This window comes from Hyperolius riggenbachi, chromosome 6, assembly GCF_040937935.1.
Source record: "Hyperolius riggenbachi isolate aHypRig1 chromosome 6, aHypRig1.pri, whole genome shotgun sequence".
NCBI classification, from domain to species: domain Eukaryota; kingdom Metazoa; phylum Chordata; class Amphibia; order Anura; family Hyperoliidae; genus Hyperolius; species Hyperolius riggenbachi.
The window spans coordinates 170,320,983-170,344,301 of record NC_090651.1 but is presented as its reverse complement, the minus strand read 5'-3'; positions in this window follow the sequence as shown (position 1 = coordinate 170,344,301).

Sequence of the window (23,319 nt, the reverse complement as noted above, 5' to 3'; positions counted from 1 at the left end):
CTCCAAGATCAATCAGGACAAATGTGAGGCTTTCTGGATGGGTAAGGAAAATGAGAACTTCTTGCTTCCGGTCTCTTTTCCGGCACCAAAAGGAAAAATTAAAATACTCGGCATAGAATTTGGCCTGGGTGACTATGGTTACCGAAATTGGGAAGGCAGACTGAAAAGTGCTGAGGCTAAGGTGATCCGCTGGAAAGGTTGGCGATTGACTTTTGGAGAAAGGATTGGCATAATCAAGACTTTTTTGATTCCAATTATGTTATATGTCAGTTTTGTCTGTATTTTGCCAGTGTCTCTTCACACAAGAATCTACAGCTTGTTTTTCCAAATGCTCTGGGGAAACAAGATGAACCACGTTAAGAGGAATATCACTTATCGATCAAGGCAGAAGGGTGGCTTAGGAATGGTCAACCCAGTGGTTTTCTTTTCTCTGTTATTTATTAAAAACAACTTTGGTAGAATGTATGCGGAGGAACTGCCTGGATGGATGGGTATTTTTCAGTCCTGGTTTAAACCTTTTCTTAGGCGCTGGGAAGAAGGTGGTTTGGTGAAAAGATTGAGAGCCAGTACTGATTATCTGCCGGCCTATGTTGCACCGTGTCTGAAAGTGATCCGGCAATGGGAACTGACAAGGGAAGATATTATCTTGATCCCTAGGAAAATCCTAGTGGAGAGAGTGGTTGAAACTTTTTTTCAGGAACCATTGGCCCTGAGAGATTGCCCAAGCCCAATTATGGAGGAGGGTTTGCGCTTGCTATGTTCTCCTAGGATTCCTAACAAATTCAGGGACTTGGCTTGGCTTTCCTTTCATGGCAGACTCTTTGTTAGAGGAAATCTGAAGTTCATTGGGGATAGGGATCGTGGTTGTCCTCATGAGGAGTGTGGTGGTGTGGAGGAGACCATGGACCATTTCCTGGTGGACTGTTCCTTTAAGAAAGAAGTATATAAACAGGTGGGTAGGGTCTTGGGTATTCCTTTCCTTGAGCGGCTCAGTTATGCGGAGTGGACATATGGTGCATTCAATAACCGGGGGTCATTTAATTTGGACACATTATTTTTAGTTAGTTTAGTGATTCGATATTACACGTGGCATGTCAAATTACGGTCCATCAAAAAGTCCTCCCTGTCCAGGTGGTGGTGCATGGCATTATTGGTGAGGTTGGGAAAATTCGGGGTCTTGAGGAGAGGAGGTTGAGTCGGGAGGAATGGCGTCTGTTTTGGCAGAACATCAGACTTCCTTGATTTGGCTAAATCTCCTTATGGTGAGCTTTCTATTTCTTTTCACTTAGTTAGAAACTTAAATTTGAGGAATGGCTTGCAAACATAGGAGGAGTAAGATTGCTTAGTCTTTCTTATTGATATATGTAAATATTGTGAATAGTGTATAGTGTACATAGTGTGTTATGGTACAGTAGTCAAGTAGCTAAAGTTTAAGCTATTTGGTTCTTGAGTCTTCTTCGTTTCAGGAAAATGGACTTGATATGGACTGAATATTAAGTATTTGAGGCAAGAGGCCTAATGTTTTTGTTATTGTATTTATTTTGGTTCCTTTCATATTTTTGTATAAAATGAGTTGCGGTATTCTTTAATAAAGAATTACTATGCATTGCCTGCTGTCAGTGCCACACGTCACTCCTCCTCCTACTGCTGCTGTTGCTGTTTATCCTACTGCTGTCAGAGGTTCCACCACCAGGGTCCACACTATGCATTGCCTGCTGCCAGTGCCACACGTCACTCCTCCTCCTACTGCTGCTGCTGTTGTATTTATCCTACTGCTGTCAGAGGTCCCACTGCCAGAGTCCACACTATGCATTGCCTGCTGTCAGTGCCACACGTCACTCCTCCTCCTACTGCTGCTGTTGTATTTATCCTGCTGCTGTCAGTGGTCCCAACACCAGGAGCCACACTATGCATTGCCTGCTGTCAGTGCCACACGTCAATCCACCTCCTCCTGCTGCTGCTGTTGTATTTATCCTACTGCTGTCAGTGGTCCCACCACCAGGGTCCACACTATGCATTGCCTGCTGTCAGTGCCACACGTCACTCCTGCTCCTACTGCTGCTGTTGTATTTATCCTACTGCTGTCAGAGGTCCCACCGCCAGGGTCCACACTATGCATTGCCTGCTGTCAGTGCCACACGCCACTCCTTCTCCTACTGCTGCTGTTGTATTTATCCTGCTGCTGTCAGTGGTCCCACCACCAGGGTCCACACTATGCATTGCCTGCTGCCAGTGCCACACGTCACTCCACCTCCTCCTGCTGCTGCTGTTGTATTTATCCTACTGCTGTCAGAGGTCCCACTGCCAGGGTCCACACAATGCATTGCCTGCTGCCAGTGCCACACGTCACTCCACCTCCTCCTGCTGCTGTTGTATTTATCCTGCTGCTGTCAGTGGTCCCACCGCCAGGGTCCACACTATGCATTGCCTGCTGTCAGTGCCAAACGTCACTCCTCCTCCTACTGCTGCTGTTGTATTTATCCTGCTGCTGTCAGTGGTCCCACCACCAGGGTCCACACTATGCATTGCCTGCTGTCAGTGCCACACGTCACTCCTGCTCCTACTGCTGCTGTTGTATTTATCCTGCTGCTGTCAGAGGTCCCACCACCAGCGTCCACACTATGCATTGCCTGCTGTCAGTGCCACACGTCACTCCTCCTCCTACTGCTGCTGTTGCTGTTTATCCTACTGCTGTCAGAGGTCCCACCACCAGGGTCCACACTATGCATTGCCTGGTGCCAGTGCCACACGTCACTCCTCCTCCTACTGCTGCTGTTGTATTTATCCTGCTGCTGTCAGTGGTCCCACTGCCAGAGTCCACACTATGCATTGCCTGCTGTCAGTGCCACTTGTCACTCCTCCTCCTACTGCCGCTGTTGTATTTATCCTGCTGCTGTCAGTGGTCCCAACACCAGGAGCCACACTATGCATTGCCTGCTGTCAGTGCCACACGTCACTCCACCTCCTCCTGCTGCTGCTGTTGTATTTTTCCTACTGCTGTCAGAGGTCCCACCGCCAGGGTCCACACTATGCATTGCCTGCTGCCAGTGCCACACGTCACTCCACCTCCTCCTGCTGCTGCTGTTGTATTTATCCTACTGCTGTCAGAGGTCCCACCGCCAGGGTCCACACTATGCATTGCCTGCTGCCAGTGCCACACGTCACTCCACCTCCTCCTTCTGCTGTTGTATTTATCCTGCTGCTGTCAGTGGTCCCACCGCCAGGGTCCACACTATGCATTGCCTGCTGTCAGTGCCACATGTCACTCCTCCTCCTACTGCTGCTGTTGTATTTATCCTGCTGCTGTCAGTGGTCCCACCACCAGGGTCCACACTATGCATTGCCTGCTGTCAGTGCCACACATCACTCCACCTCCTCCTGCTGCTGCTGTTGTATTTATCCTACTGCTGTCAGAGGTCCCACCGCTAGGGTCCACACTATGCATTGCCTGCTGCCAGTGCCACACGTCACTCCTCCTCCTACTGCTGCTGTTGTATTTATCCTGCTGCTGTCAGTGGTCCCACCGCCAGGGTCCACACTATGCATTGCCTGCTGTCAGTGCCACACGTCACTCCACCTCCTCCTGCTGCTGTTATATTTATCCTGCTGCTGTCAGTGGTCCCACCACCAGAGTCCACACTATGCATTGCCTGCTGTCAGTGCCACACGTCACTCCACCTCCTCCTGCTGCTGCTGTTGTATTTATCCTACTGCTGTCAGAGGTCCCACCGCCAGGGTCCACACTATGCATTGCCTGCTGCCAGTGCCACACGTCACTCCACCTCCTCCTGCTGCTGCTGTTGTATTTATCCTACTGCTGTCAGAGGTCCCACCGCCAGGGTCCACACTATGCATTGCCTGCTGCCAGTGCTACACGTCACTCCACCTCCTCCTGCTGCTGCTGTTGTATTTATCCTACTGCTGTCAGAGGTCCCACCGCCAGGGTCCACACTATGCATTGCCTGCTGCCAGTGCAACACGTCACTCCACCTCCTCCTGCTGCTGTTGTATTTATCCTGCTGCTGTCAGTGGTCCCACCACCAGGGTCCACACTGCATTGCCTGCTGCCAGTGCCACACGTCACTCCTCCTCCTACTGCTGCTGTTGTATTTATCCTGCTGCTGTCAGTGGTCCCACCGCCAGGGTCCACACTATGCATTGCCTGCTGTCAGTGCCACACGTCACTCCACCTCCTCCTGCTGCTGTTATATTTATCCTGCTGCTGTCAGTGGTCCCACCGCCAGAGTCCACACTATGCATTGCCTGCTGTCAGTGCCACACGTCACTCCACCTCCTCCTGCTGCTGCTGTTGTATTTATCCTACTGCTGTCAGAGGTCCCACCAGGGTCCACATTATGCATTGCCTGCTGTCAGTGCCACACGTCACTCCTCATCCTACTGCTGCTGTTGTATTTATCCTGCTGCTGTCAGTGGTCCCACCGCCAGAGTCCACACTATGCATTGCCTGCTGTCAGTGCCACACGTCACTCCACCTCCTCCTGCTGCTGCTGTTGTATTTATCCTACTGCTGTCAGAGGTCCCACCGCCAGGGTCCACACTATGCATTGCCTGCTGCCAGTGCCACACGTCACTCCACCTCCTCCTGCTGCTGCTGTTGTATTTATCCTACTGCTGTCAGAGGTCCCACCGCCAGGGTCCACACTATGCATTGCCTGCTGCCAGTGCTACACGTCACTCCATCTCCTCCTGCTGCTGCTGTTGTATTTATCCTACTGCTGTCAGAGGTCCCACCGCCAGGGTCCACACTATGCATTGCCTGCTGCCAGTGCCACACGTCACTCCACCTCCTCCTGCTGCTGTTGTATTTATCCTGCTGCTGTCAGTGGTCCCACCACCAGGGTCCACACTGCATTGCCTGCTGCCAGTGCCACACGTCACTCCACCTCCTCCTGCTGCTGTTGTATTTATCCTGCTGCTGTCAGTGGTCCCACCGCCAGGGTCCACACTATGCATTGCCTGCTGCCAGTGCCACACGTCACTCCTGCTGCTGCTGTTGTATTTATCCTACTGCTGTCAGAGGTCCCACCACCAGGGTCCACACTATGCATTGCCTGCTGCCAGTGCCACACGTCACTCCACCTCCTCCTGCTGCTGTTGTATTTTTCCTGCTGCTGTTAGTAGTCCCACCACCAGGGTCCACACTGCATTGCCTGCTGCCAGTGCCACACATCACTCCTCCTCCTACTGCTGCTGTTGTATTTATCCTGCTGCTGTCAGTGGTCCCACCACCAGGGTCCACACTATGCATTGCCTGCTGCCAGTGCCACACGTCACTCCACCTCCTCCTGCTGCTGCTGTTGTATTTATCCTACTGCTGTCAGAGGTCCCACCGCCAGGGTCCACACAATGCATTGCCTGCTGCCAGTGCCACACGTCACTCCACCTCCTCCTGCTGCTGTTGTATTTATCCTGCTGCTGTCAGTGGTCCCACCGCCAGGGTCCACACTATGCAAAGCCTGCTGCCAGTGCCACACGTCACTCCACCTCCTCCTGCTGCTGTTGTATTTATCCTGCTGCTGTCAGTGGTCCCACCACCAGGGTCCACACTATGCATTGCCTGCTGCCAGTGCCACACGTCACTCCACCTCCTCCTGCTGCTGCTGTTGTATTTATCCTACTGCTGTCAGAGGTCCCACCGCCAGGGTCCACACAATGCATTGCCTGCTGCCAGTGCCACACGTCACTCCACCTCCTCCTGCTGCTGTTGTATTTATCCTGCTGCTGTCAGTGGTCCCACTGCCAGAGTCCACACTATGCATTGCCTGCTGTCAGTGCCACACGTCACTCCTCCTCCTACTGCTGCTGTTGTATTTATCCTGCTGCTGTCAGTGGTCCCAACACCAGGAGCCACACTATGCATTGCCTGCTGTCAGTGCCACACGTCAATCCACCTCCTCCTGCTGCTGCTGTTGTATTTATCCTACTGCTGTCAGTGGTCCCACCACCAGGGTCCACACTATGCATTGCCTGCTGTCAGTGCCACACGTCACTCCTGCTCCTACTGCTGCTGTTGTATTTATCCTACTGCTGTCAGAGGTCCCACCGCCAGGGTCCACACTATGCATTGCCTGCTGTCAGTGCCACACGCCACTCCTTCTCCTACTGCTGCTGTTGTATTTATCCTGCTGCTGTCAGTGGTCCCACCACCAGGGTCCACACTATGCATTGCCTGCTGCCAGTGCCACACGTCACTCCACCTCCTCCTGCTGCTGCTGTTGTATTTATCCTACTGCTGTCAGAGGTCCCACTGCCAGGGTCCACACAATGCATTGCCTGCTGCCAGTGCCACACGTCACTCCACCTCCTCCTGCTGCTGTTGTATTTATCCTGCTGCTGTCAGTGGTCCCACCGCCAGGGTCCACACTATGCATTGCCTGCTGTCAGTGCCAAACGTCACTCCTCCTCCTACTGCTGCTGTTGTATTTAGCCTGCTGCTGTCAGTGGTCCCACCACCAGGGTCCACACTATGCATTGCCTGCTGTCAGTGCCACACGTCACTCCTCCTCCTACTGCTGCTGTTGCTGTTTATCCTACTGCTGTCAGAGGTCCCACCACCAGGGTCCACACTATGCATTGCCTGGTGCCAGTGCCACACGTCACTCCTCCTCCTACTGCTGCTGTTGTATTTATCCTGCTGCTGTCAGTGGTCCCACTGCCAGAGTCCACACTATGCATTGCCTGCTGTCAGTGCCACACGTCACTCCTCCTCCTACTGCCGCTGTTGTATTTAGGAAACATACTTGTGAGATATACTGCGGAAGGGGTATGGCCTGATTGAATACAAACACCTCAGATATTTGTAAAAATGCAAAACTTTATTATTCATTTACAAAAAACACTATGCAAAAATATAAAACCATATATGGCAGAAGGGAACCCCCAGCTCCCAAAACACCCACACCCCAAAACCCGCTATACCCAGAGCCCTCTACTCTGATGAAATCCAGCCAGTGGACTTAGTGCACCTGTATGGTAATTCAAAGCTGCGCAGCTTGATGACAAAAAATCAAAAAATCAAAAAATCTCCAGAGCATAAGCAGAAAACTCAAAAAATCAAGAATCAAAAATTAGGATGCAATAAAGGAGTTCAGACTGGTCACCTAATGGATATAAACATTCCGGTGTAGAGAGAGGTCAAAGCAAGGAGCAGGTATTCTCGACTCCCAGCACACCATGCCGACAAGTCAATTCTGACAGCTTGTTAGTTGTTGCACACATACCAAGAGCAAATATATTGCAGCATTTAGTTGAAAGCACAAGTCCATGTAGCAATGGCTCATTAGCAGAAAGCAGATAAGTGAAAACAGTGTTATTGCCAGCAGTTCCTTGCAAATCTGCAGAAGCACTAGGGCTAGTATGTAGCAGCATAAATGGAAACAAAAGTCCATGCAGCAAGGGCTTGATGGCCACAAGCAGTTTAACAGGTGTAGGCAGTATTGATGTTAGCAGATCCTTGCAAGAAAGCACATCATTGCTGAAAGCAGGTCAAACAGCCAGTAGATGAAAAAGCAGCAGTAGCAATAGCCATGAAGCATAATAGCACTGTATGTCAGCCGAACATATAAAATGAATGGTGTGAGATTGCCCAGTGGGCTCTTACTCATCCGGGCAGGTTGCGGCAATTAGCAGCGGTGTAGGCTGAGAGGAGGTGATGTCCTAGAGGAGCATGGGGACTCAGGTGCCCGGGGGATCCACCGCCATAGAGGACGGCGTCCTCGATCGATTTCGCCGGCTACTACCGGCTTCTTCAGGAGGCGTGTCCGAAAAGCCGTGACACGCTTCCTATGTAGTCGCCGCCGCCCAATCCGGCCATGCCACACTGCCACCCGCGCCCCCGCCCCCCGGCCAATGCGAGCTGTTGTATTTATCCTGCTGCTGTCAGTGGTCCCAACACCAGGAGCCACACTATGCATTGCCTGCTGTCAGTGCCACACGTCACTCCACCTCCTCCTGCTGCTGCTGTTGTATTTTTCCTACTGCTGTCAGAGGTCCCACCGCCAGGGTCCACACTATGCATTGCCTGCTGCCAGTGCCACACGTCACTCCACCTCCTCCTGCTGCTGCTGTTGTATTTATCCTACTGCTGTCAGAGGTCCCACCGCCAGGGTCCACACTATGCATTGCCTGCTGCCAGTGCCACACGTCACTCCACCTCCTCCTTCTGCTGTTGTATTTATCCTGCTGCTGTCAGTGGTCCCACCGCCAGGGTCCACACTATGCATTGCCTGCTGTCAGTGCCACATGTCACTCCTCCTCCTACTGCTGCTGTTGTATTTATCCTGCTGCTGTCAGTGGTCCCACCACCAGGGTCCACACTATGCATTGCCTGCTGTCAGTGCCACACATCACTCCACCTCCTCCTGCTGCTGCTGTTGTATTTATCCTACTGCTGTCAGAGGTCCCACCGCTAGGGTCCACACTATGCATTGCCTGCTGCCAGTGCCACACGTCACTCCTCCTCCTACTGCTGCTGTTGTATTTATCCTGCTGCTGTCAGTGGTCCCACCGCCAGGGTCCACACTATGCATTGCCTGCTGTCAGTGCCACACGTCACTCCACCTCCTCCTGCTGCTGTTATATTTATCCTGCTGCTGTCAGTGGTCCCACCGCCAGAGTCCACACTATGCATTGCCTGCTGTCAGTGCCACACGTCACTCCACCTCCTCCTGCTGCTGCTGTTGTATTTATCCTACTGCTGTCAGAGGTCCCACCGCCGGGTCCACACTATGCATTGCCTGCTGCCAGTGCCACATGTCACTCCACCTCCTCCTGCTGCTGCTGTTGTATTTATCCTACTGCTGTCAGAGGTCCCACCGCCAGGGTCCACACTATGCATTGCCTGCTGCCAGTGCTACACGTCACTCCACCTCCTCCTGCTGCTGCTGTTGTATTTATCCTACTGCTGTCAGAGGTCCCACCGCCAGGGTCCACACTATGCATTGCCTGCTGCCAGTGCAACACGTCACTCCACCTCCTCCTGCTGCTGTTGTATTTATCCTGCTGCTGTCAGTGGTCCCACCACCAGGGTCCACACTGCATTGCCTGCTGCCAGTGCCACACGTCACTCCACCTCCTCCTGCTGCTGTTGTATTTATCCTGCTGCTGTCAGTGGTCCCACCGCCAGGGTCCACACTATGCATTGCCTGCTGCCAGTGCCACACGTCACTCGTGCTGCTGCTGTTGTATTTATCCTACTGCTGTCAGAGGTCCCACCACCAGGGTCCACACTATGCATTGCCTGCTGCCAGTGCCACACGTCACTCCACCTCCTCCTGCTGCTGCTGTATTTTTCCTGCTGCTGTTAGTGGTCCCACCACCAGGGTCCACACTGCATTGCCTGCTGCCAGTGCCACAAGTCACTCCTCCTCCTACTGCTGCTGTTGTATTTATCCTGCTGCTGTCAGTGGTCCCACCACCAGGGTCCACACTATGCATTGCCTGCTGTCAGTGCCACACATCACTCCACCTCCTCCTGTTGCTGTTTTATTTATCCTGCTGCTGTCAGTGGTCCCACCGCCAGGGTCCACACTATGCATTGCCTGCTGTCAGTGCCACACGTCACTCCTCCTCCTACTGCTGCTGTTGTATTTATCCTGCTGCTGTCAGTGGTCCCACCACCAGGGTCCACACTATGCATTGCCTGCTGTCAGTGCCACACATCACTCCACCTCCTCCTGCTGCCACACGTCACTCCTCCTCCTACTTCTGCTGTTGTATTTATCCTGCTGCTGTCAGTGGTCCCACCGCCAGGGTCCACACTATGCATTGCCTGCTGTCAGTGCCACACGTCACTCCACCTCCTCCTGCTGCTGTTATATTTATCCTGCTGCTGTCAGTGGTCCCACCGCCAGAGTCCACACTATGCATTGCCTGCTGTCAGTGCCACACGTCACTCCACCTCCTCCTGCTGCTGCTGTTGTATTTATCCTACTGCTGTCAGAGGTCCCACCAGGGTCCACATTATGCATTGCCTGCTGTCAGTGCCACACGTCACTCCTCATCCTACTGCTGCTGTTGTATTTATCCTGCTGCTGTCAGTGGTCCCACCGCCAGAGTCCACACTATGCATTGCCTGCTGTCAGTGCCACACGTCACTCCACCTCCTCCTGCTGCTGCTGTTGTATTTATCCTACTGCTGTCAGAGGTCCCACCGCCAGGGTCCACACTATGCATTGCCTGCTGCCAGTGCCACACGTCACTCCACCTCCTCCTGCTGCTGCTGTTGTATTTATCCTACTGCTGTCAGTGGTCCCACCACCAGGGTCCACACTATGCATTGCCTGCTGTCAGTGCCACACATCACTCCACCTCCTCCTGCTGCTGCTGTTGTATTTATCCTGCTGCTGTCAGTGGTCCCACCACCAGGGTCCACACTATGCATTGCCTGCTGTCAGTGCCACACATCACTCCACCTCCTCCTGCTGCTGTTTTATTTATCCTGCTGCTGTCAGTGGTCCCACCGCCAGGGTCCACACTATGCATTGCCTGCTGTCAGTGCCACACGTCACTCCTCCTCCTACTGCTGCTGTTGTATTTATCCTGCTGCTGTCAGTGGTCCCACCACCAGGGTCCACACTATGCATTGCCTGCTGTCAGTGCCACACATCACTCCACCTCCTCCTGCTGCTGCTGTTGTATTTATCCTACTGCTGTCAGAGGTCCCACCGCCAGGGTCCAGACTATGCATTGCCTGCTGCCAGTGCCACACGTCACTCCTCCTCCTACTGCTGCTGTTGTATTTATCCTGCTGCTGTCAGTGGTCCCACCGCCAGGGTCCACACTATGCATTGCCTGCTGTCAGTGCCACACGTCACTCCACCTCCTCCTGCTGCTGTTATATTTATCCAGCTGCTGTCAGTGGTCCCACCGCCAGAGTCCACACTATGCATTGCCTGCTGTCAGTGCCGCACGTCACTCCACCTCCTCCTGCTGCTGCTGTTGTATTTATCCTACTGCTGTCAGAGGTCCCACCAGGGTCCACATTATGCATTGCCTGCTGTCAGTGCCACAAGTCACTCCTCATCCTACTGCTGCTGTTGTATTTATCCTGCTGCTGTCAGTGGTCCCACCGCCAGAGTCCACACTATGCATTGCCTGCTGTCAGTGCCACACGTCACTCCACCTCCTCCTGCTGCTGCTGTTGTATTTATCCTACTGCTGTCAGAGGTCCCACCGCCAGGGTCCACACTATGCATTGCCTGCTGCCAGTGCCACACGTCACTCCACCTCCTCCTGCTGCTGCTGTTGTATTTATCCTACTGCTGTCAGAGGTCCCACCGCCAGGGTCCACACTATGCATTGCCTGCTGCCAGTGCTACACGTCACTCCACCTCCTCCTGCTGCTGCTGTTGTATTTATCCTACTGCTGTCAGAGGTCCCACCGCCAGGGTCCACACTATGCATTGCCTGCTGCCAGTGCCACACGTCACTCCACCTCCTCCTGCTGCTGTTGTATTTATCCTGCTGCTGTCAGTGGTCCCACCACCAGGGTCCACACTGCATTGCCTGCTGCCAGTGCCACACGTCACTCCACCTCCTCCTGCTGCTGTTGTATTTATCCTGCTGCTGTCAGTGGTCCCACCGCCAGGGTCCACACTATGCATTGCCTGCTGCCAGTGCCACACGTCACTCCTGCTGCTGCTGTTGTATTTATCCTACTGCTGTCAGAGGTCCCACCACCAGGGTCCACACTATGCATTGCCTGCTGCCAGTGCCACACGTCACTCCACCTCCTCCTGCTGCTGTTGTATTTTTCCTGCTGCTGTTAGTAGTCCCACCACCAGGGTCCACACTGCATTGCCTGCTGCCAGTGCCACACATCACTCCTCCTCCTACTGCTGCTGTTGTATTTATCCTGCTGCTGTCAGTGGTCCCACCACCAGGGTCCACACTATGCATTGCCTGCTGCCAGTGCCACACGTCACTCCACCTCCTCCTGCTGCTGCTGTTGTATTTATCCTACTGCTGTCAGAGGTCCCACCGCCAGGGTCCACACAATGCATTGCCTGCTGCCAGTGCCACACGTCACTCCACCTCCTCCTGCTGCTGTTGTATTTATCCTGCTGCTGTCAGTGGTCCCACCGCCAGGGTCCACACTATGCATTGCCTGCTGTCAGTGCCACACGTCACTCCTCCTCCTACTGCTGCTGTTGTATTTATCCTGCTGCTGTCAGTGGTCCCACCACCAGGGTCCACACTATGCATTGCCTGCTGTCAGTGCCACACGTCACTCCTGCTCCTACTGCTGCTGTTGTATTTATCCTGCTGCTGTCAGAGGTCCCACCATCAGCGTCCTCACTATGCATTGCCTGCTGTCAGTGCCACACGTCACTCCTCCTCCTACTGCTGCTGTTGTATTTATCCTGCTGCTGTCAGTGGTCCCACCGCCAGGGTCCACACTATGCATTGCCTGCTGTCAGTGCCACACGTCACTCCTCCTCCTCCTGCTGCTGTTGTATTTATCCTGCTGCTGTCAGTGGTCCCACCGCCAGGGTCCACACTATGCATTGCCTGCTGCCAGTGCCACACGTCACTCCTGCTGCTGCTGTTGTATTTATCCTACTGCTGTCAGAGGTCCCACCACCAGGGTCCACACTATGCATTGCCTGCTGCCAGTGCCACACGTCACTCCACCTCCTCCTGCTGCTGTTGTATTTTTCCTGCTGCTGTTAGTAGTCCCACCACCAGGGTCCACACTGCATTGCCTGCTGCCAGTGCCACACATCACTCCTCCTCCTACTGCTGCTGTTGTATTTATCCTGCTGCTGTCAGTGGTCCCACCACCAGGGTCCACACTATGCATTGCCTGCTGCCAGTGCCACACATCACTCCACCTCCTCCTGTTGCTGTTTTATTTATCCTGCTGCTGTCAGAGGTCCCACCGCCAGGGTCCACACAATGCATTGCCTGCTGCCAGTGCCACACGTCACTCCACCTCCTCCTGCTGCTGTTGTATTTATCCTGCTGCTGTCAGTGGTCCCACCGCCAGGGTCCACACTATGCATTGCCTGCTGTCAGTGCCACACGTCACTCCTCCTCCTACTGCTGCTGTTGTATTTATCCTGCTGCTGTCAGTGGTCCCACCACCAGGGTCCACACTATGCATTGCCTGCTGTCAGTGCCACACGTCACTCCTGCTCCTACTGCTGCTGTTGTATTTATCCTGCTGCTGTCAGAGGTCCCACCATCAGCGTCCTCACTATGCATTGCCTGCTGTCAGTGCCACACGTCACTCCTCCTCCTACTGCTGCTGTTGCTGTTTATCCTACTGCTGTCAGAGGTCCCACCACCAGGGTCCACACTATGCATTGCCTGCTGCCAGTGCCACACGTCACTCCTCCTCCTACTGCTGCTGTTGTATTTATCCTGCTGCTGTCAGTGGTCCCACTGCCAGAGTCCACACTAGGCATTGCCTGCTGTCAGTGCCACACGTCACTCCTCCTCCTACTGCTGCTGTTGTATTTATCCTGCTGCGGTCAGTGGTCCCAACACCAGGAGCCACACTATGCATTGCCTGCTGTCAGTGCCACACGTCACTCCACCTCCTCCTGCTGCTGCTGTTGTAGTTATCCTACTGCTGTCAGAGGTCCCACCGCCAGAGTCCACACTATGCATTGCCTGCTGCCAGTGCCACACGTCACTCCACCTCCTCCTGCTGCTGCTGTTGTATTTATCCTACTGCTGTCAGAGGTCCCACCGCCAGGGTCCACACTATGCATTGCCTGCTGCCAGTGCCACACGTCACTCCACCTCCTCCTTCTGCTGTTGTATTTATCCTGCTGCTGTCAGTGGTCCCACCGCCAGGGTCCACACTATGCATTGCCTGCTGTCAGTGCCACATGTCACTCCTCCTCCTACTGCTGCTGTTGTATTTATCCTGCTGCTGTCAGTGGTCCCACCACCAGGGTCCACACTATGCATTGCCTGCTGTCAGTGCCACACATCACTCCACCTCCTCCTGCTGCTGCTGTTGTATTTATCCTACTGCTGTCAGAGGTCCCACCGCTAGGGTTCACACTATGCATTGCCTGCTGCCAGTGCCACACGTCACTCCTCCTCCTACTGCTGCTGTTGTATTTATCCTGCTGCTGTCAGTGGTCCCACCGCCAGGGTCCACACTATGCATTGCCTGCTGTCAGTGCCACACGTCACTCCACCTCCTCCTGCTGCTTTTATATTTATCCTGCTGCTGTCAGTGGTCCCACCGCCAGAGTCCACACTATGCATTGCCTGCTGTCAGTGCCACACGTCACTCCACCTCCTCCTGCTGCTGCTGTTGTATTTATCCTACTGCTGTCAGAGGTCCCACCGCCAGGGTCCACACTATGCATTGCCTGCTGCCAGTGCCACACGTCACTCCACCTCCTCCTGCTGCTGCTGTTGTATTTATCCTACTGCTGTCAGAGGTCCCACCGCCAGGGTCCACACTATGCATTGCCTGCTGCCAGTGCTACACGTCACTCCACCTCCTCCTGCTGCTGCTGTTGTATTTATCCTACTGCTGTCAGAGGTCCCACCGCCAGGGTCCACACTATGCATTGCCTGCTGCCAGTGCCACACGTCACTCCACCTCCTCCTGCTGCTGTTGTATTTATCCTGCTGCTGTCAGTGGTCCCACCACCAGGGTCCACACTGCATTGCCTGCTGCCAGTGCCACACGTCACTCCACCTCCTCCTGCTGCTGTTGTATTTATCCTGCTGCTGTCAGTGGTCCCACCGCCAGGGTCCACACTATGCATTGCCTGCTGCCAGTGCCACACGTCACTCCTGCTGCTGCTGTTGTATTTATCCTACTGCTGTCAGAGGTCCCACCACCAGGGTCCACACTATGCATTGCCTGCTGCCAGTGCCACACGTCACTCCACCTCCTCCTGCTGCTGCTGTATTTTTCCTGCTGCTGTTAGTGGTCCCACCACCAGGGTCCACACTGCATTGCCTGCTGCCAGTGCCACAAGTCACTCCTCCTCCTACTGCTGCTGTTGTATTTATCCTGCTGCTGTCAGTGGTCCCACCACCAGGGTCCACACTATGCATTGCCTGCTGTCAGTGCCACACATCACTCCACCTCCTCCTGCTGCTGTTTTATTTATCCTGCTGCTGTCAGTGGTCCCACCGCCAGGGTCCACACTATGCATTGCCTGCTGTCAGTGCCACACGTCACTCCTCCTCCTACTGCTGCTGTTGTATTTATCCTGCTGCTGTCAGTGGTCCCACCACCAGGGTCCACACTATGCATTGCCTGCTGTCAGTGCCACACATCACTCTACCTCCTCCTGCTGCTGCTGTTGTATTTATCCTACTGCTGTCAGAGGTCCCACTGCCAGGGTCCAGACTATGCATTGCCTGCTGCCAGTGCCACACGTCACTCCTCCTCCTACTGCTGCTGTTGTATTTATCCTGCTGCTGTCAGTGGTCCCACCGCCAGGGTCCACACTATGCATTGCCTGCTGTCAGTGCCACATGTCACTCCACCTCCTCCTGCTGCTGTTATATTTATCCCGCTGCTGTCAGTGGTCCCACCGCCAGAGTCCACACTATGCATTGCCTGCTGTCAGTGCCACACGTCACTCCACCTCCTCCTGCTGCTGCTGTTGTATTTATCCTACTGCTGTCAGAGGTCCCACCAGGGTCCACATTATGCATTGCCTGCTGTCAGTGCCACACGTCACTCCTCATCCTACTGCTGCTGTTGTATTTATCCTGCTGCTGTCAGTGGTCCCACCGCCAGAGTCCACACTATGCATTGCCTGCTGTCAGTGCCACACGTCACTCCACCTCCTCCTGCTGCTGCTGTTGTATTTATCCTACTGCTGTCAGAGGTCCCACCGCCAGGGTCCACACTATGCATTGCCTGCTGCCAGTGCCACACGTCACTCCACCTCCTCCTGCTGCTGCTGTTGTATTTATCCTACTGCTGTCAGAGGTCCCACCGCCAGGGTCCACACTATGCATTGCCTGCTGCCAGTGCTACACGTCACTCCACCTCCTCCTGCTGCTGCTGTTGTATTTATCCTACTGCTGTCAGAGGTCCCACCGCCAGGGTCCACACTATGCATTGCCTGCTGCCAGTGCCACACGTCACTCCACCACCTCCTGCTGCTGTTGTATTTATCCTGCTGCTGTCAGTGGTCCCACCACCAGGGTCCACACTGCATTGCCTGCTGCCAGTGCCACACGTCACTCCACCTCCTCCTGCTGCTGTTGTATTTATCCTGCTGCTGTCAGTGGTCCCACCGCCAGGGTCCACACTATGCATTGCCTGCTGCCAGTGCCACACGTCACTCCTGCTGCTGCTGTTGTATTTATCCTACTGCTGTCAGAGGTCCCACCACCAGGGTCCACACTATGCATTGCCTGCTGCCAGTGCCACACGTCACTCCACCTCCTCCTGCTGCTGTTGTATTTTTCCTGCTGCTGTTAGTAGTCCCACCACCAGGGTCCACACTGCATTGCCTGCTGCCAGTGCCACACATCACTCCTCCTCCTACTGCTGCTGTTGTATTTATCCTGCTGCTGTCAGTGGTCCCACCACCAGGGTCCACACTATGCATTGCCTGCTGCCAGTGCCACACGTCACTCCACCTCCTCCTGCTGCTGCTGTTGTATTTATCCTACTGCTGTCAGAGGTCCCACCGCCAGGGTCCACACAATGCATTGCCTGCTGCCAGTGCCACACGTCACTCCACCTCCTCCTGCTGCTGTTGTATTTATCCTGCTGCTGTCAGTGGTCCCACCGCCAGGGTCCACACTATGCATTGCCTGCTGTCAGTGCCACACGTCACTCCTCCTCCTACTGCTGCTGTTGTATTTATCCTGCTGCTGTCAGTGGTCCCACCACCAGGGTCCACACTATGCATTGCCTGCTGTCAGTGCCACACGTCACTCCTGCTCCTACTGCTGCTGTTGTATTTATCCTGCTGCTGTCAGAGGTCCCACCATCAGCGTCCACACTATGCATTGCCTGCTGTCAGTGCCACACGTCACTCCTCCTCCTACTGCTGCTGTTGCTGTTTATCCTACTGCTGTCAGAGGTCCCACCACCAGGGTCCACACTATGCATTGCCTGCTGCCAGTGCCACACGTCACTCCTCCTCCTACTGCTGCTGTTGTATTTATCCTGCTGCTGTCAGTGGTCCCACTGCCAGAGTCCACACTAGGCATTGCCTGCTGTCAGTGCCACACGTCACTCCTCCTCCTACTGCTGCTGTTGTATTTATCCTGCTGCTGTCAGTGGTCCCAACACCAGGAGCCACACTATGTATTGCCTGCTGTCAGTGCCACACGTCACTCCACCTCCTCCTGCTGCTGCTGTTGTATTTATCCTACTGCTGTCAGAGGTCCCACCGCCAGAGTCCACACTATGCATTGCCTGCTGCCAGTGCCACACGTCACTCCACCTCCTCCTGCTGCTGCTGTTGTATTTATCCTACTGCTGTCAGAGGTCCCACCGCCAGGGTCCACACTATGCATTGCCTGCTGTCAGTGCCACACGCCACTCCTCCTCCTACTGCTGCTGTTGTATTTATCCTGCTGCTGTCAGTGGTCCCACCACCAGGGTCCACACTATGCATTGCCTGCTGCCAGTGCCACACGTCACTCCACCTCCTCCTGCTGCTGCTGTTGTATTTATCCTACTGCTGTCAGAGGTCCCACCGCCAGGGTCCACACAATGCATTGCCTGCTGCCAGTGCCACACGTCACTCCACCTCCTCCTGCTGCTGTTGTATTTATCCTGCTGCTGTCAGTGGTCCCACCGCCAGGGTCCACACTATGCATTGCCTGCTGTCAGTGCCTCACGTCACTCCTCCTCCTACTGCTGCTGTTGTATTTATCCTGCTGCTGTCAGTGGTCCCACCACCAGGGTCCACACTATGCATTGCCTGCTGTCAGTGCCACACGTCACTCCTGCTCCTACTGCTGCTGTTGTATTTATCCTGCTGCTGTCAGAGGTCCCACCACCAGCGTCCACACTATGCATTGCCTGCTGTCAGTGCCACATGTCACTCCTCCTCCTACTGCTGCTGTTGCTGTTTATCCTACTGCTGTCAGAGGTCCCACCACCTGGGTCCACACTATGCATTGCCTGCTGCCAGTGCCACACGTCACTCCTCCTCCTACTGCTGCTGTTGTATTTATTCTTACTGCTGTCAGTGGTCCCACTGCCAGAGTCCACACTATGCATTGCCTGCTGTCAGTGCCACACGTCACTCCTCCTCCTACTGCTGCTGTTGTATTTATCCTGCTGCTGTCAGTGGTCCCAACACCAGGAGCCACACTATGCATTGCCTGCTGTTAGTGCCACACATCACTCCACCTCCTCCTGCTGCTGTTGTATTTATCCTGCTGCTGTCAGTGGTCCCACCGCCAGGGTCCACACTATGCATTGCCTGCTGTCAGTGCCACACGTCACTCCTCCTCCTACTGCTGCTGTTGTATTTATCCTGCTGCTGTCAGTGGTCCCACCACCAGGGTCCACACTATGCATTGCCTGCTGTCAGTGCCACACATCACTCCACCTCCTCCTGCTGCTGCTGTTGTATTTATCCTACTGCTGTCAGAGGTCCCACCGCCAGGGTCCACACTATGCATTGCCTGCTGCCAGTGCCACACGTCACTCCTCCTCCTACTGCTGCTGTTGTATTTATCCTGCTGCTGTCAGTGGTCCCACCGCCAGGGTCCACACTATGCATTGCCTGCTGTCAGTGCCACACGTCACTCCACCTCCTCCTGCTGCTGTTATATTTATCCTGCTGCTGTCAGTGGTCCCACCGCCAGAGTCCACACTATGCATTGCCTGCTGTCAGTGCCACACGTCACTCCACCTCCTCCTGCTGCTGCTGTTGTATTTATCCTACTGCTGTCAGAGGTCCCACCGCCAGGGTCCACACTATGCATTGCCTGCTGCCAGTGCTACACGTCACTCCACCTCCTCCTGCTGCTGCTGTTGTATTTATCCTACTGCTGTCAGAGGTCCCACCGCCAGGGTCCACACTATGCATTGCCTGCTGCCAGTGCCACACGTCACTCCACCTCCTCCTGCTGCTGTTGTATTTATCCTGCTGCTGTCAGTGGTCCCACCACCAGGGTCCACACTGCATTGCCTGCTGCCAGTGCCACACGTCACTCCACCTCCTCCTGCTGCTGTTGTATTTATCCTGCTGCTGTCAGTGGTCCCACCGCCAGGGTCCACACTATGCATTGCCTGCTGCCAGTGCCACACGTCACTCCTGCTGCTGCTGTTGTATTTATCCTACTGCTGTCAGAGGTCCCACCACCAGGGTCCACACTATGCATTGCCTGCTGCCAGTGCCACACGTCACTCCACCTCCTCCTGCTGCTGTTGTATTTTTCCTGCTGCTGTTAGTGGTCCCACCACCAGGGTCCACACTGCATTGCCTGCTGCCAGTGCCACAAGTCACTCCTCCTCCTACTGCTGCTGTTGTATTTATCCTGCTGCTGTCAGTGGTCCCACCACCAGGGTCCACACTATGCATTGCCTGCTGTCAGTGCCACACATCACTCCACCTCCTCCTGCTGCTGTTTTATTTATCCTGCTGCTGTCAGTGGTCCCACCGCCAGGGTCCACACTATGCATTGCCTGCTGTCAGTGCCACACGTCACTCCTCCTCCTACTGCTGCTGTTGTATTTATCCTGCTGCTGTCAGTGGTCCCACCACCAGGGTCCACACTATGCATTGCCTGCTGTCAGTGCCACACATCACTCCACCTCCTCCTGCTGCTGCTGTTGTATTTATCCTACTGCTGTCAGAGGTCCCACCGCCAGGGTCCAGACTATGCATTGCCTGCTGCCAGTGCCACACGTCACTCCTCCTCCTACTGCTGCTGTTGTATTTATCCTGCTGCTGTCAGTGGTCCCACCGCCAGGGTCCACACTATGCATTGCCTGCTGTCAGTGCCACACGTCACTCCACCTCCTCCTGCTGCTGTTATATTTATCCTGCTGTTGTCAGTGGTCCCACCGCCAGAGTCCACACTATGCATTGCCTGCTGTCAGTGCCACACGTCACTCCACCTCCTCCTGCTGCTGCTGTTGTATTTATCCTACTGCTGTCAGAGGTCCCACCAGGATCCACATTATGCATTGCCTGCTGTCAGTGCCACACGTCACTCCTCCTCCTACTGCTGCTGTTGTATTTATCCTGCTGCTGTCAGTGGTCCCACCGCCAGAGTCCACACTATGCATTGCCTGCTGTCAGTGCCACACGTCACTCCACCTCCTCCTGCTGCTGCTGTTGTATTTATCCTACTGCTATCAGAGGTCCCACCGCCAGGGTCCACACTATGCATTGCCTGCTGCCAGTGCTACACGTCACTCCACCTCCTCCTGCTGCTGCTCTTGTATTTATCCTACTGCTGTCAGAGGTCCCACCGCCAGGGTCCACACTATGCATTGCCTGCTGCCAGTGCCACACGTCACTCCACCTCCTCCTGCTGCTGTTGTATTTATCCTGCTGCTGTCAGTGGTCCCACCACCAGGGTCCACACTGCATTGCCTGCTGCCAGTGCCACACGTCACTCCACCTCCTCCTGCTGCTGTTGTATTTATCCTGCTGCTGTCAGTGGTCCCACCGCCAGGGTCCACACTATGCATTGCCTGCTGCCAGTGCCACACGTCACTCCTGCTGCTGCTGTTGTATTTATCCTACTGCTGTCAGAGGTCCCACCGCCAGGGTCCACACTATGCATTGCCTGCTGCCAGTGCTACACGTCACTCCACCTCCTCCTGCTGCTGCTGTTGTATTTATCCTACTGCTGTCAGAGGTCCCACCGCCAGGGTCCACACTATGCATTGCCTGGTGCCAGTGCCACACGTCACTCCTCCTCCTACTGCTGCTGTTGTATTTATCCTGCTGCTGTCAGTGGTCCCACTGCCAGAGTCCACACTATGCATTGCCTGCTGTCAGTGCCACTTGTCACTCCTCCTCCTACTGCCGCTGTTGTATTTATCCTGCTGCTGTCAGTGGTCCCAACACCAGGAGCCACACTATGCATTGCCTGCTGTCAGTGCCACACGTCACTCCACCTCCTCCTGCTGCTGCTGTTGTATTTTTCCTACTGCTGTCAGAGGTCCCACCGCCAGGGTCCACACTATGCATTGCCTGCTGCCAGTGCCACACGTCACTCCACCTCCTCCTGCTGCTGCTGTTGTATTTATCCTACTGCTGTCAGAGGTCCCACCGCCAGGGTCCACACTATGCATTGCCTGCTGCCAGTGCCACACGTCACTCCACCTCCTACTTCTGCTGTTGTATTTATCCTGCTGCTGTCAGTGGTCCCACCGCCAGGGTCCACACTATGTATTGCCTGCTGTCAGTGCCACATGTCACTCCTCCTCCTACTGCTGCTGTTGTATTTATCCTGCTGCTGTCAGTGGTCCCACCACCAGGGTCCACACTATGCATTGCCTGCTGTCAGTGCCACACATCACTCCACCTCCTCCTGGTGCTGCTGTTGTATTTATCCTACTGCTGTCAGAGGTCCCACCGCTAGGGTCCACACTATGCATTGCCTGCTGCCAGTGCCACACGTCACTCCTCCTCCTACTGCTGCTGTTGTATTTATCCTGCTGCTGTCAGTGGTCCCACCGCCAGGGTCCACACTATGCATTGCCTGCTGTCAGTGCCACACGTCACTCCACCTCCTCCTGCTGCTGTTATATTTATCCTGCTGCTGTCAGTGGTCCCACCGCCAGAGTCCACACTATGCATTGCCTGCTGTCAGTGCCACACGTCACTCCACCTCCTCCTGCTGCTGCTGTTGTATTTATCCTACTGCTGTCAGAGGTCCCACCGCCAGGGTCCACACTATGCATTGCCTGCTGCCAGTGCCACACGTCACTCCACCTCCTCCTGCTGCTGCTGTTGTATTTATCCTACTGCTGTCAGAGGTCCCACCGCCAGGGTCCACACTATGCATTGCCTGCTGCCAGTGCTACACGTCACTCCACCTCCTCCTACTGCTGCTGTTGTATTTATCCTACTGCTGTCAGAGGTCCCACCGCCAGGGTCCACACTATGCATTGCCTGCTGCCAGTGCAACACGTCACTCCACCTCCTCCTGCTGCTGTTGTATTTATCCTGCTGCTGTCAGTGGTCCCACCACCAGGGTCCACACTGCATTGCCTGCTGCCAGTGCCACACGTCACTCCTCCTCCTACTGCTGCTGTTGTATTTATCCTGCTGCTGTCAGTGGTCCCACCGCCAGGGTCCACACTATGCATTGCCTGCTGTCAGTGCCACACGTCACTCCACCTCCTCCTGCTGCTGTTATATTTATCCTGCTGCTGTCAGTGGTCCCACCGCCAGAGTCCACACTATGCATTGCCTGCTGTCAGTGCCACACGTCACTCCACCTCCTCCTGCTGCTGCTGTTGTATTTATCCTACTGCTGTCAGAGGTCCCACCAGGGTCCACATTATGCATTGCCTGCTGTCAGTGCCACACGTCACTCCTCATCCTACTGCTGCTGTTGTATTTATCCTGCTGCTGTCAGTGGTCCCACCGCCAGAGTCCACACTATGCATTGCCTGCTGTCAGTGCCACACGTCACTCCACCTCCTCCTGCTGCTGCTGTTGTATTTATCCTACTGCTGTCAGAGGTCCCACCGCCAGGGTCCACACTATGCATTGCCTGCTGCCAGTGCCACACGTCACTCCACCTCCTCCTGCTGCTGCTGTTGTATTTATCCTACTGCTGTCAGAGGTCCCACCGCCAGGGTCCACACTATGCATTGCCTGCTGCCAGTGCTACACGTCACTCCATCTCCTCCTGCTGCTGCTGTTCTATTTATCCTACTGCTGTCAGAGGTCCCACCGCCAGGGTCCACACTATGCATTGCCTGCTGCCAGTGCCACACGTCACTCCACCTCCTCCTGCTGCTGTTGTATTTATCCTGCTGCTGTCAGTGGTCCCACCACCAGGGTCCACACTGCATTGCCTGCTGCCAGTGCCACACGTCACTCCACCTCCTCCTGCTGCTGTTGTATTTATCCTGCTGCTGTCAGTGGTCCCACCGCCAGGGTCCACACTATGCATTGCCTGCTGCCAGTGCCACACGTCACTCCTGCTGCTGCTGTTGTATTTATCCTACTGCTGTCAGAGGTCCCACCACCAGGGTCCACACTATGCATTGGCCCCGCCCCTTGGAAGGTCAGTGTGAGTGTGGCTGCTGAGGAGAGAGGACCTCTCCAGCTGAGCTCCTGTTGAAGCTCAGCAGGCTCCTTTCTTGGGAGCTTTTTGATCCAATTTCACCTGGACTGTGGACCTTGTCAAGGCAGG